The following is a 14,138-nucleotide window of genomic DNA, read 5'->3' as shown; positions in this document are numbered from 1 at the left end:
TTGCACGCCGAGTTTATCGGAATAGGGATGAGGCTGAGAAGCAAGAGAAGAAGAAGTGGCAGAAGGAAAAGATGGTAATGCTAGCCACAGCAGTGAAGCAAGACCACCGCCCCTTAAATGGAGGGCGAGGGCGAGGAAGGAATCCACCACTGGGAAGGAATCAATGTGCAAATTGCAAGAAGGAGGGTCATTGGAAGCGGGAGTGTCCTGAACCCCTGAGGTTGGAAGAAGTGCGCCCAGGCCCAGGCCCAGGCCCAGGCTCCGGCCCAAGAAACCAGGGACGGGGACGGGGAATGATCCGAGATGGAAGATATCAGAGACCAGGACAGGGACGGAGTAGAGACAATTTCATTGGACTGGCAGAAGAGGATTTTACCCAAGACTAGGAACGACCGGACTCCATAAAGTTAGGCTTCCAGGAGCCCACGGTCACGATTCAATTAGGAAGCCATTTAATAGATTTTATGATTGATACTGGGGCTGAATACTCAGTACTCCCAGAACTATTGCAGAAAAAGGCATCCAAAAGTGTAATCATTAAAAGTGCCACTGGACAGTCAGCTAAGAGGTCTTTCCTCCAACCTTTGGAATGCCAGATTGGGGGACATCGTTTAACCCATCAGTTTTTGTATATACCTGAGTGTCCAATACCTCTCTTAGGTAGAGATATGCTGTCCAAATTGCAGGCCCAAATCACTTTCACTCCTCGAGGTCCAGAAATGAAACTGCCATCAAAAGCAGCAGGAATAATTACCCTCTCAGTACCTAAGGAACAATCATGGCGCCTAATGTCAGCCTTGCAAGTCCAACCCACATTGGATACAGAATTAAACAAGCTCCTCCGAACTCTACAGGTGCCACCAGGAGTATGGGCTGAAAATAGCCCACCAGGAATGGCTAAGAATATAGCTCCAATTGTAGTAACCCTAAAACCTATGGCTACCCCTGTATCTGTAAAGCAATATCCCTTACCCCGGCGAGCAGCGGAGGGCATCCAGAAACATTTGGACCGCCTATTAAAATATGGTCTGCTTAAGCCTTGCCAATCAGAATGGAACACACCCCTTTTGCCTGTTCGAAAACCTGGGACAGATGAATATAGGCCAGTGCAGGACTTGAGGCTCGTAAACCAGGCTATCGAGACCTTGCACCCAAATGTGCCAAACCCATATACCTTGCTGAGTTTGATCCCACCAGAAGCAACATTTTTTACTGTATTGGACTTGAAAGATGCATTCTTCTGTTGCCGGCTGGCACCACAGAGCCAACCTATATTTGCCTTCCAGTGGGAAGACCCTTTGACAGGAACAAAAGGCCAGCTAACCTGGACAAGATTGCCCCAAGGATTCAAAAATTCCCCAACTTTATTTGGCACTGCCTTGGCGAGGGATCTAACAAGTTACCCCTCAACACCGGGAGAAAAGGTGGTTCTGCAATATGTGGATGATCTTATACTAGCTGCAAAGGATTTTGATACCTGTAAAGAAGGGACAGAGGAACTGCTCCACTTGCTCTGGGAAGCTGGCTACCGAGTTTCCCAGAAAAAGGCACAGTTATGTTTAGAAAAGGTCAAATATTTGGGCTTTGACATCTCACACCAACAACGAGCATTGAGACCAGAGAGGAAAGAAGCTATTTGCCTTATCAAGGAACCTACCACAAGAAAACAACTTAGGGGATTCCTGGGAACAGCAGGGTTTTGTAGACTATGGATACCTGATTTCAGTAGTCTGGCCAAGCCCTTACATGAAAGCACTCGAGGTGCAGAAAAGGACCCATTCGTATGGGGACCTGAGCAGAAACAAGCCTTTTTAGTTATCAAACAGCGACTTATGGAGGCACCAGCCCTTGGATTGCCTAATTCGGAAAAACCCTTTCAGCTGTATGTACATGAACAGAATGGGATTGCAGCGGCAGTCCTGACCCAGAGATTAGGAAGTTGGAACCGTCCAGTAGCTTATTTGTCTAAACAATTGGACTCAGTAGCAAAAGGATGGCCTCCATGCCTAAGGGCAGTAGCGGCCACTGCGAGCCTTGTCAAAGAAGCTGATAAATTTACCTTTGGCCAGACGATGTATGTGAATGTACCTCATGCTGTTCTCACACTCATGGAATATAAGGGTAGTTATTGGCTAACGAACCCAAGGATGGCTAGATACCAAGGCCTATTGTGTGAAAATCCCAGGATTCATCTACGAGTAGTGAATATGCTCAATCCAGCGACTTTGCTGCCCCTACCAGAGGTAGATGATGAGGAATCGCATGATTGTCTCCAAATAATGGATGAAGTTTATTCCAGTAGACCTGATCTGAAAGATGAGCCATTGAAAAATCCAGATGTTGTATATTATACGGATGGTAGCAGTTACCTGCATGAAGGTGCCAGACGAGCAGGATATGCTGTGGTCACCAATGAGGAAGTTGTGGAAGCTGAAGCTTTGCCTGCTGGCACCTCAGCACAAAAGGCTGAACTTATAGGTTTAACTAGAGCTCTGCAATTGGCAGCCGGATGTAAGGCAAACATCTATACTGATTCAAAATATGCCTTCTTAACCCTGCATGCACATGGAGCTCTATGGAAAGAAAGAGGTCTAATCGGAGCCCACGGGAAGGCTTTGAAATATGGACCTGAAGTAGAAATCCTGTTAGAAGCAGTATGGGCTCCAGAACAGATTGCTGTAATGCACTGCAAAGGTCATGGACGAGGAAGGGATCCAATAACCAGAGGAAATCATGCTGCTGACAAAGCAGCCCGAGAGGCAGCCCAAAAGCCTGTGGGAGGATTTATAGCAGCCCTCATACCAGAGGTAGTTCCAGAAGATGTTAAACCTCACTATACCCCAGAAGAGAGGAAGTGGGCTGAACAGGAAGGAGCGGTTGTGAGGGACGGTTGGATGATCCTGCCGGACAATAGGATTTATGTACCTCATCATCTAGCAGGCACAATTGTAAGAAATTATCATGAATCTACTCACCTTGGCGGTACTGCAACTAGAGAGAGTCTCAGTCGGAAGTTGTATATTATTAATCTATCACAATTAGCAACTTGCATTTCACAGAAATGTGTTCTTTGTGCTAAAAACAATCCCAGGCAGGGACCGGTACAACCTCCTGGAACTCAGCATGTGGGATACGTCCCCATGGAAAGCCTAATTGTGGACTTCACAGAGCTGGTCCCTTCTAAGGGATTCAAGTATCTCCTTGTGTTTGTAGATACTCTTACCGGATGGGTTGAAGCTTTTCCCACCCGAACTGAAAAGGCACGAGAGGTAACTAAAAGACTCCTCACTGAATTGATCCCAAGGTTTGGATTACCTAGATGCATTGGAAGTGATAATGGGCCAGCGTTCATTGATCAAGTAGTACAAGATGTATGTCGAGTCCTACAAGTAAAATGGAGACTGCATACAGCATATAGGCCTCAGAGTTCAGGGAAAACTGAAAGAATGAATCGGACTCTGAAAACCCAATTGGCAAAATTAACCCAGGAAACGGGATTGGGATGGGTAGATGTGTTACCCATAACACTGTTTCGTGTTCGGTGTGCACCCACAAAAAGACTTAAGTTGTCACCTTTTGAGCTCCTGTATGGGAGACCGCCCTCCTTTGTTCAGGATATTCCAGCTGACCTTAAACAAATAGGAGACCATGTGACACAGGAACAAGTGCAATCTCTCTCCCGTGTTTTTGTTTCTCTTAACAGGTGGGCCCTCGAGCGCACGCCGTGCAGCATTGCCGAGCCGATTCATCAGTTCCAGGCTGGCGATAGCGTATGGGTGAAAGAGTGGAAACGTGATCCACTTGCACCTAAGTGGCGTGGACCTTACACCGTCTTGCTCTCTACTCCAACAGCGGTGAAGGTAGCTGAGGTGACCCCCTGGATTCATCACTCTCGTTTGAAGAAGTCTGAAGGCAGTTGGACGTGCAAAGGTGACCCCTCTAATCCTTTAAAACTAACTCTCTCCAAAAACCCCTGTATCTAGCCCTACCGGGAACGGGCTAGGTCACGGGCAACATTTGACGACCGGCCTGCTGCAGCCACAACCTGGAAGCTGGCTGACCTGCGCACGCCTGAAACTTGAGGAGCGTCTGAACCAGCGACTGTGAACGGAAAGATTCTCTAATACAATTGATTGACTGCCCCCCCCCTTGTGGAACAATTATCAGAGATATTACTCATTGGGGATCCTCGGGATATATGTTTTGGTCTTGGTGGTTCCCCATTTCTGTCACTGGGGGAATTATATTGGGGCTAATAATTATTTGCTATCACAATAAGGTAATCTTTTGTGGAAGGAATGCATATACTAGACATCAACATGATTTTATTAATCCTGATCCCTTGGGAAGGGGAAGGGTCCTTGAATCTGACCAAATTGGCTAAATATGGATTCAGCCATGACCACAATATGTGGGTAGGTTTAGCTGAAATGGTAGCTAATGTTGCAAATAGGACCAATTGCCTTGTTTGCTCTCTTGGGCCAGATGATTCAGAGGGAGGTATGCCGTTATTACCGATACCATTAGATGCTATTGGTATGGTAAGCGAAATGCCACACCAAACTGAAATACAGAATTTCCCCGGATGGAACTCAACTAAACCATTACGAGTTATACCTGTACAAGGGGAATTCTGTGTACATAAATCATCAGATGCAGCTGATTCTCCCATGATAGGCTCTTCTCATTGTCACTATACTTGGGATTATAAGAAGAATAGTCATACCTGGGCACACGGTACTACCTATCGAACTCGGAATGCCTTGCCCTGTGCACCTCCTTTTATTCATGCATGGAAAGTGGTGTGGAACATAACTGTGACAGAAAAAGGCAATCTAACATACTGCACTGTGAACTCTCTACCCCTTTTGGTATTTCGCCTTCTGTATTCCCCGTACCAAAAACCTCAGACCCGATGGTTGTGGTGGATATGTGGAGAATGGGCATACAAGAAACTCCCTTCCAAATGGAGTGGGACTTGTTTCTTGGGTTGGGTATTACCACCAATGTGGATTATGCCCACTAGTTCGGCCAGGCGAACACGAAGGAATGCTGATATTTCTCATATAGCAGGAGGAAGTACCCAAAGTTGGAGCGGTACTGATGATTGGCCGCCAGAGCGCATTATAGCCTATTATGATCCTGCCTCCTGGAATCCTGGTGAGCTCATACAAGGGGCACGGGATCCTATTTATAATCTAAACAGAATAATTCGATTGCAAGCAGTAGTGGAACTTGTAACCAATGCAACGGCCCAGAGTTTGAGACTTATTGCACAACAGTTGGATGAAAGTAGAGCCGCCATTTTGCAGCTGAAAATGGGAATGGATTATGTACTTGCCAGGCAGGGAGGCCTATGTGGAGTCTTGAACTTGACAGGGAATGCCTGTTGCTTTAACATTTCTGATAATGGTGAGGCAATCCGTGTGTTGGCCACAAAGATGGAGAATATAGCACATGTCCCAGTACAAACATGGGAAGGATGGGATATGGGATGGCTCACCAATTGGTTACCTAATGTCACAGGACTCAAAGGGATACTATTGTCTTGCTTGTTTTTCTTGACAGTAGTAGTATTGGTTTTATGTATGATGCCATGTATCATTTCATGTTTTAGAAGTACAATTAGCAAGATGGTTTCAAATGAAACTCTACCTCATATCATGGCCCTATACAGAGCTTTACCTCAGGAATATGATGAAGGTCAAGCTATCAAGGACACTTGGGATGAAGGTCCTTGAGCTTGAAAGGGGGGAATGAGGCATCTAATCATAAGCCTGCATGTTTATCAAAGCTTCTATATATTTCAATCAAGGCTTGTATTTAAAAATGAGCTTAAAAAAAGGATTTTCAAATGTTTCATGCCAGGCAAAAGACCAGCTGCCTAAAAGAACCTTGGCAAGATGTTTTTCCTCCTAACACAAGAAGGGCCCCATTGATTTATAGTAGAAAAACAATTCTCAAAGTCATAAAAAGGGAGAATTACATATGCTGCCCCAAGGCTGAGAAAACACCATTAGGAATGGGGAAAGATAATACTAATGTGCCTCCCAGTAAAATGAGCCAGATCTTCTTTCTAAGGTTGAAAGGCCAGGAGCAAATGGAAGGAGAAACATTTAGCTGGAAAGAGAACATTTTTGGGGAAGTCTCTTCTAAAGCTGTTTCTTAAACTAAGAGAGTTAAAAAAGGTTAAAATGTGTTAAATGTTGGAAAGGCAACTGGCTTGGCAGAAGAAGCAGCTTCTTCCTATTTTATTTTGAGGCTGGAGAGGAGGGGGAAAGGGGGAGGTGCAAACTGAAGAGGCTTCTTTTAAAAGCTGTGTTTTATTGAGTTCCTTCCTTTTCACTTTGAGAAGCTTTATTCTTTTAAGAGGCTACCTATGATAAATGTATGAAATATATTAGCTTAAATATATTGGCTTAAATGTAATTATGCAAAGGATTTAAGGAATGCTAGATTCTTATTTCATATGGTTGTAAGAGTTGTATTTATCCTGAAATTAAGTCAGCCACCAGCCCCCCCCTTGCCAGACAGAAGACGCCATCCGGGCAGTCTTGATATATAGTTGTCAGGCATTTTGTTTAGAAACATTAAATGAAGGAAATCTTTCAATGTTGATGTGAAACTCAAGATCCTTGACATCTGTTGAACATAAAATGTAAGATTAAACCATTTGTTTTAGAAGGCAATAGGGCAAGAAGGGCAAGAGGTGAGCTGGTAATTAAGATTCCATGTAAGATATATTATTACTTATATGTCATTTATATATAGCTCTTTGTCTCCCATATAAGGGCAAGGAAGTGGGTGTATCTTTTGTGGGTGTATCTTTTGTGATTGGCTCTAGCAAACAGCCAATAGGAATTTCAACCAGGCTGATTGGACAGAGGCAGCCACAGGAGGAGCAAAGGGGGCTGGATTAAGGGAATATAAGTGCTGGCCAGAATGGCAGGAGGCCAGGCCAGAGCTTGGTAACCACGTACCACTGAGCCTCTTATTTATTTGTCTGACAAATAAATTACTATTTTAATTTCTCTATTGCTGCGTTGAATATTTCATTCCAGCTAAGCGTTAACCACAAGCAGGGTGCTACACTATAACTTTATTAAAATACATGTTTTGTTACGTGCAAATGGCTTGAGATACCTATGAGGTCCATAAATGACCATATAGCATCTATTCAACCCCCAAAACAGGGGCAATTTGTTGCTGACGAAGGAGAGCTGGACATAGAAAGGGCCCCCTTCCCTTCAGGCGCTGAGGGCCTCGTCCAACCTCAGTCCGGCCCTGCGGCTGGCCTACCTCACAGGCTTGTTGTGAGAGCAGAAACGTTCCTGCGCATGCGTGAGAGCTCCTTGGGCTATCTATCAACGCGCAAGCCAGCAAACTGAGAAATACATATGAGGAAAGGAAGAGCGGGCGGGGGTCGGTCTAGATGACCCCGGTCGGCGCCGGAACCCCCTGGGCGCGAAGGCGGCGCTGAGGCGAGGGACTACAGCGCCCACAATGCACCGCGCGCGGCCGCCGAGCCTGGCGAAGGGCCGGAGAGGCGGGCCAAGATGGCGGCGGCGCCTGCTCTGAGGCGGAGGCCCCGGCGGTGAGTCCTGCCCGGGGGGGGGGGGTGGCACGGGAGGGGAAGAAAGATTAGCCTTATTATCGCTATTATTGTCATTATTTATGAAATCCCCGCCCCCTCCCTGTGAGGGAGGGCGGGGTCTGGGGTCTTTCCCTCCCCCCCCCAAATACCCCTCTCCCCTTATTCGTGTTGGGGTCGAGGGGGGCACCCCATGGAGCTCAGTCCAAAGGCAGGCAGCCCTCCCCCCGGGACACGCTTCTCTGCCCGTGTTCACACACACACACACACACCAGGGGGGTGGACTAGATGTCCCTTGGGGGTCCCTTCCTAGCCCTCTTCTTCCCCCCTCAGTTCCATTATTGAATCCTATGAGAGGCCCCTTATCGATCTGGGGGGGGGGTTTGGGGGCGCTTCCTCGTTTTATAATGGGTTTGACTGGGCTTCCCCAGCCACCCTGGGCAGCTTCCAATTTTTTTAGCTCCAATTTATTATTTTTATAATAACCCGAAAAGAAGATCCCAATCAAAAATTTAAATCCTTCGTCTTCATTGACTTCCCTCCACTCCCCCTCCTGGTTCCATTGTTTTATACTTATTCATGCACGTCCGTCAAATCTTATATTCTTAGCAGTCCGATTTTGCAGCCTTGTTCATGTTGTCACAAGTGACCTTTAGAAGTTCAACTAATGTAAAAGCCTGTACACCAGGCTTGCAAAGTATGCATGAAACACCTCCCCCCTTTTAAAAAAAGAATCAGTGCCCTTTTTCTTTCTTGGGTTTCAAATGATCTAATATGTCCTGCATATGGTTGCCATTAATTTGATTTTAGAATGTATTTCAATTAATAGATTGTGATTTTATGTAAATTGTGTTACTTTTACTGTTAGCCGCTCTGAGCCTGGCTTCGGCTAGGGAGGGCGGGATATGAATAAATTATTATTATTATTATTATTATTATTCATTAATGTTTTGCCAGTCTTCTTTTTCTTCTCTGTGAGAGTTTTCCTGATGGGGGGGTGTTGTATCTGAGCCCCCCCTTCTTCCTTCCCCCTACCTGCTTTTCTCTCCCCTCCCCCCCCCCCCGCACTAAGTTGGAGTGTAAACCTGCTTGCCAGTAGAACCAAAATGGGGTTACTGTTTCTTTCCAGGAAGCATTTCTTGGAGGTTTTTAAGCCACCTGCCCTGGATGCTTTCATTGAGATTCCTGCAAAGATGCTCGAATATTTAGAACTTGCGAAAATGACTGGGAGAATAAGAGGAGACTCAAATCAGGAACAGATAGGTAGCCGTGTTGGTCTGCCATGGTCAAAACAAAATAAAAAAATTCCTTCCAGTAGCACCTTAAAGACCAACTGAGTTAGTTCTAGGTATGAGCTTTCGTGTGCATGCACACTTCTTCAGATACACTGTGTATCTGAAGAAGTGTGCATGCACACGAAAGCTCATACCTAGAACTAACTCAGTTGGTCTTTAAGGTGCTACTGGAAGGAATTTTTTTATTTTGTTCAAATCAGGAAGTCAGTCAAGATAAGACAATATTCAAAGAATATCTTCAAAAGTACAGTTGAACCTCCGTTTACGTAACCCTCTGGTTACGTAAACTTTGGGATTCACGCGTGGCAAACCTGGAAGTATTTTACCAGGTTTCGCTGTGCGTGCATGCGCAGAAGCCGTCTGCGCATGCGCAGTTGTGGTCCTCAGGTTGTGGAAACCTCGGGATCCGACCGGAACGGATCCTGCCTGCAACTGGAGCTACCACTGTAGTGTGATAATGCAAAGCTCCTGACAAATTTTGATTGAATCTTGAAATACAGTGGTGCCCCGCAAGACGAACACCTCGCAAGATGGAAAACCCGCTAGACGAAAGGGTTTTCTGTTTTGGAGGCGCTTCGCAAAACGAATTTCCCTATGGGCTTGCTTCGCAAGACAAAATGTCTTGCAAGTTCCTGCGGGTTTCCCCCCCTTTCCCCCCTTTCCCCCCCTTTTTCCCCCTTTTCCTAAGCCGCTAAGCCGCTTATCAGCTGATCCGAAGCCGCTTATCAGCAGATCCGCTAAAAGCCGCTAAACCGCTAATAGCGCTAATCCGCTAAGCTGTCAATGGGCTTGCTTTGCTTGACGAAAAAACCGGAACGGATTAATTTCGTCTTGTGAGGCACCACTGTATAAGGAAATTACAAAAGTCAAAATTTTCCTGATAAGTAATGGGACAATGATAACAATGAAGTGCGTATAGAACAATAAGATGTAATGTGTGCAATGAGGTGAATCGGAAGTTACAGTGTGTGTTATGTTAAATGTGTAATGTTGTTAGTTAGTCTTTATGGGCTGCTTAGGTGTGGTTTTTTGGGGGGGGTCTATATTCGATGTAAATTGTTTTGCAAAAAAGAAAATAAAGAGAGATTCTTGTATTGCAGGGGGTTGGGCTGGATGACTCCACAGTGTCCCTTCCGACTCCACGATTCTGTGATTCTGCCAGCATCTGCTTGCTTTGTTTTAGTTTTTAAAAGCTCCCCCGCCATCGATCAGTTAAAAACTCCCAAGTGGAGAAGTTGGGGCACCCCTTGTCCCCCCAGGTTTTCCGCAGAGAGAAGAGCGCGGCAAAGAAGGAATGCTCCAACTTCTTGCCCCCCCCCACTTCCTGCTGTCTTGTGACAGCTTAAGAGCCTGGGGTGCCAGCCTCCTCTGCTGTTAGTACGGCAGAGTTGGAAGGGAAGGGTCCCCCGAAGGCCATCTAGTCCAACCCCCTGCAATGCAGGCGAAACAGATGACCACCCAACTTAAGCTTAAAAACACCCCACCGCCTTCCAAAAACATAGGCGTCTGTGTCTACACTGAAGGGGTGTCTTGGTGTTGCTAAGGGAACCCGGTGAGCAAAACCCAGCATGGCAGCGCGCCCTTGGTTGTAGGCAATGGCAGTAGTAAGGCAGGGCAAAAATCACATCTGGCTTTTCAGGATATTGCCAGAGAGAACAGCTGGCCGTGAATTACAAGAAAACCAAAGTCATGGTTTTCTCAAGAAACTATAGGGTCCCTGCATTGCGCATGTACGACCAACTAATTGAGCAGGTCAAAGTTTTCAAATATCCTGGCCTTATTTTCCAGTCTATGGGGTCATGGGGAGCAAATGTGCAAAAGAAAAAGCGTCCCAAAGCGCCATAATTCTGACGCGCTTTTTCCGCACAAAAGGTGGTAAACATACACCATCAGTTCTGGAAGTGTTCCAAGCTGAACCCCTATATGTCCAAGTCTGAGCTATTATATGGGGCTCAGATTTGGACAGGCACTCACCTTGGATCTTGATTCAAAACCCTAAATTGTGTTTTATAAAACTGACTTTTTATTTCTATTCTTTGTATACCATATTGTTGCTTTATTGCTATGGCCGATGGCTAACGCAAATAAAGATTCATTCATTCGCATCTTGCCCAGTCTCCCACTCCTGCTCTTCCTTAAGATTTGCCAGCCTCACAAGAACTTCGTGACTTTGGCTAGCTCAGCTAGCCTCGAGTTCTTGCATATCTGTGTATGAGATGGCGCCCATTTCACAGATGGCACAGTAAGCTCTTCCGTGCTCTGCGTTGAATTGATTCAGACCTTTGTCTTTAGGCACTAGTGAGTGAGTGGAGGGGCAGAGGGCTGCTTCTTCCATCCTCTGCGCCCCATATGGAAGCCTAAAGGGGTGCCTTCAAACAGAAGCCCCAACCTCTACACTCAGAGTAGGGCTACTAGAGGGGAGGCTGGGCTCTCCATCCCTCCTCTGATAATCTCCCAGCTCACTAGTAACTTTGCAGACTTCTTTGTAAGGTTTTTTCATCTCATTTTATAATCTGTCTCTTCTTCTTTGGTGATCCCTCGTAGCCGAGTAAGATTGTCTTCCATAAACACGGTTTTAACAATGAGTCCGTAAGTGACTGTGGAGGCCAATCTGGATCCACACATCCTTCCACAGTGGGGACATTGGTTTCCGGGCAGGAGTTGATCACGGTGTGAATTTGCCAAGCGTGTCTTCCTCTCAGCACGTTTCTCCCTTGCACCCGAGGCTGTTCTCCAACTGGAGTGCTTGCAGGCCAGTGTTTCCCAGTTGCTGGTGTTTAGACTACATTTTTTTAGTGGAGAGAACAATTGTAACTGCAGACGAAAATTAAAAGAAAAGCAAAGCTCTACAATAGGCATGCAGAATGAATACAGTTCTTCCTCATTTCATTTCTATACAGCTTTATACTTTATAGGAAAAAAAAATCTCTATGTGGTTTACAGCCCATTAAAACATCAAATAACCCAGAATAAAACAAATTCAGGCTTCGAGGAAAACCTTGCAGATCCTTTTCTAAGTGACATTTTGCTTTCCCCTTACTGTATTTATTTACCTGGTTCATTTATATAGTTGCTCCATAGCAGAAGTACTCTAGGAAACCAGTGTTAAAATAATGAAGTCCAAGTAAAGACGATCAAAGTTATCAGATTATGAATATTTGTGGACATATTGACAAGACTGCTGAATTAAAGCCCATCCTCATACCTCTCTTTAGCTACTTGGATTGTTGGTGAGAGACAGCTGAGAGGTAACTAAATACCTTTATTCAGGCTTACGGAACAATTTCCTATTGTTGCTTCACTATAGAACTCTTCTCAGCCAAGACGGTTTCTTTAGGTCCTAAGGAACAGGTATTTATTGCCTATAATCCACAATACGCTCTCAGCTTTTTTAAAAAGTGCAGCTGCCAGTATCCGTGTATCCTGGTGGAGTTTAACAGAGCATGATGTTGCTCAGGGTTTTTCTCTGGAGACTGTGCTACGATTGAAGTGACCCCAAGGGACCCCTCATCTCTGGTGTATCGCCAGGCAAGTGCTGTCGCTGCGTGTTTGTACAAGCCTGCCAAAGTGTACAAATAGCTTTCTGCATTAAGTTTTCCGCATTGAGTTATCAGTGATAACCTTTTCTAAAACATTTGGGGGTCCTTTAGTTGACCAAAATGGCATTTATCTCATTTCAAAGCTGTGGTTGAAATTGCTTGCCCAGATCCCTAGAAATGTGATCTTCATTCCTAGAATCATTTGAAATGTTCTGCCCTGAGCACAGGTAGCTCTTTGGAGGTTAAAATAGTTCTAAATTGTCGTGATTCCCCCCCCCCTCTAAACTGGAAAGCGCTCCGGGGTTTGTTGGCACTGTAATCACAGCAGAGGCAAATGACAGTTTTTCCGTCTTGCGAATGAGGCTGGATCTAGGGCTGTGCCCTTGGCTGCATAATTCTGTGCCGTCCTTCCTCTCTGAGGAACAGCGCACTAAGATGCTGTGTGTCCTGCCAAGGTGGGTTTCTCTCTCTCTTTGTATCAGTGACAAGGCGTGGAGGGACAGGGGCTGCTTTGTTCTCCTTGGGGCGATTGTCAGGACTTTGGCACAGCTTTGGGTGACAGTGCGGGTACTTCGTAGCGCTGGCTGGTGGTGATTCTAGGATTTTGTGTGATAAAATGGTGGCACGGAGTGACAGTTTCTCTGATGGTGTGGCGGGAAGGTCATTGCAGGATGCGGTTTTTGCCTCTAGAAAAAAATGTGCAAGGCAGGAAGGATTTTTTTTAAAAAATCTACCTTGAACAGTTCTAGGAAAATATCATTGGGAATTTCTAGCTGGGCATTTCAGAACTTTTTTCCACAAAGAAAAGAACATGTGCTTATGGAACAAAGAATAAACCAGCCTTTTTTGAGCATAATGTTGGAAAGCTCTGTTTCTGAAAAGGATGCAATGATCCAAACTCAACTTTGATGAAGAAACATTAAAGTAAGGTATTCCTCCCCCCACCCAAGACTTTATTATTATTTGCAAGCTGCCATTAATTTTCACTTTTACAGCTCCCACAATGAATATTTTAAATATTGTGGTTCTTTTTCTCCCTTTTCTCTATTCACATGCTGTCTTGAAAAGAAAATGTATTTTGAGGATTTTTCCCCCCTGAAAAGGTGGCATGGGTGCACTGTTTAAATCGGGGCATTTAAACAAAAACATATTTTTTAATTCAGTGAAGGTTGTGATTGAAAGTCAGATAAGGCAAAAAGAAAACCATAATTGTATGGAAAGCCAGTTAAACGCATGGCTGCTATATAGGTTAAGTCACACAGATTTCTCTGTATTCTACATATGAGGTGATGCAGATGGCATGGCCTTTCCTAAAATAACATAGTTTTGTCTTGTAGCAAGTAGAGTGGGAAGTGGCAGCTATCTGTCTGGGTAGATAGCAGACTGCACCTCTGTAATAATGAATATGCAGAGGTCTTTAGACAATTTAAAAACCATATTTCCCCCCATGCTTGCTGTTAAGACAGTTTTGCAAGCCTATTATGTAAGGTTACGGTGGCACTGGGATGAATCCTGGCCCTACAGAGTCCCAACTCCAGCTGTCCATTAGTCCGTGCGATTTAGATACAGTGGTGCCCCGCAAGACGAATGCCTTGCAAGACGAAAAACTCGCTAGACGAAAGAGTTTTCCGTTTTTGAGGTGCTTCGTAAGACGAATTTCCCTATGGGTTTGCTTCGCAAGACGAAAACGTCTTGCGAGTTTTTTCCCTTTCC

The 14,138-nt window shown here is 45.2% G+C and overlaps 1 protein-coding gene across 2 annotated transcripts in view; it reads left to right on the top strand.

Moving 5' to 3' along the window:
• The first annotated feature begins 7,489 nt into the window (after positions 1-7,489).
• Positions 7,490-14,138, top strand: part of LOC309348638 (protein EFR3 homolog A) — a 52,053-nt gene continuing 45,404 nt past the window's right edge. For both annotated transcript variants that reach the window (XM_081874152.1, XM_081874151.1), the window contains exon 1: positions 7,490-7,594. The gene's annotated coding sequence lies outside the window, so the exon portion shown is untranslated. The remainder of the gene's footprint in view (positions 7,595-14,138) is intronic.

This window comes from Podarcis erhardii (assembly GCF_964252035.2).
Source record: "Podarcis erhardii genome assembly, chromosome: 8".
NCBI classification, from domain to species: Eukaryota; Metazoa; Chordata; class Lepidosauria; order Squamata; family Lacertidae; genus Podarcis; species Podarcis erhardii.
This window is presented reverse-complemented; position numbering and strand designations above follow the sequence as displayed.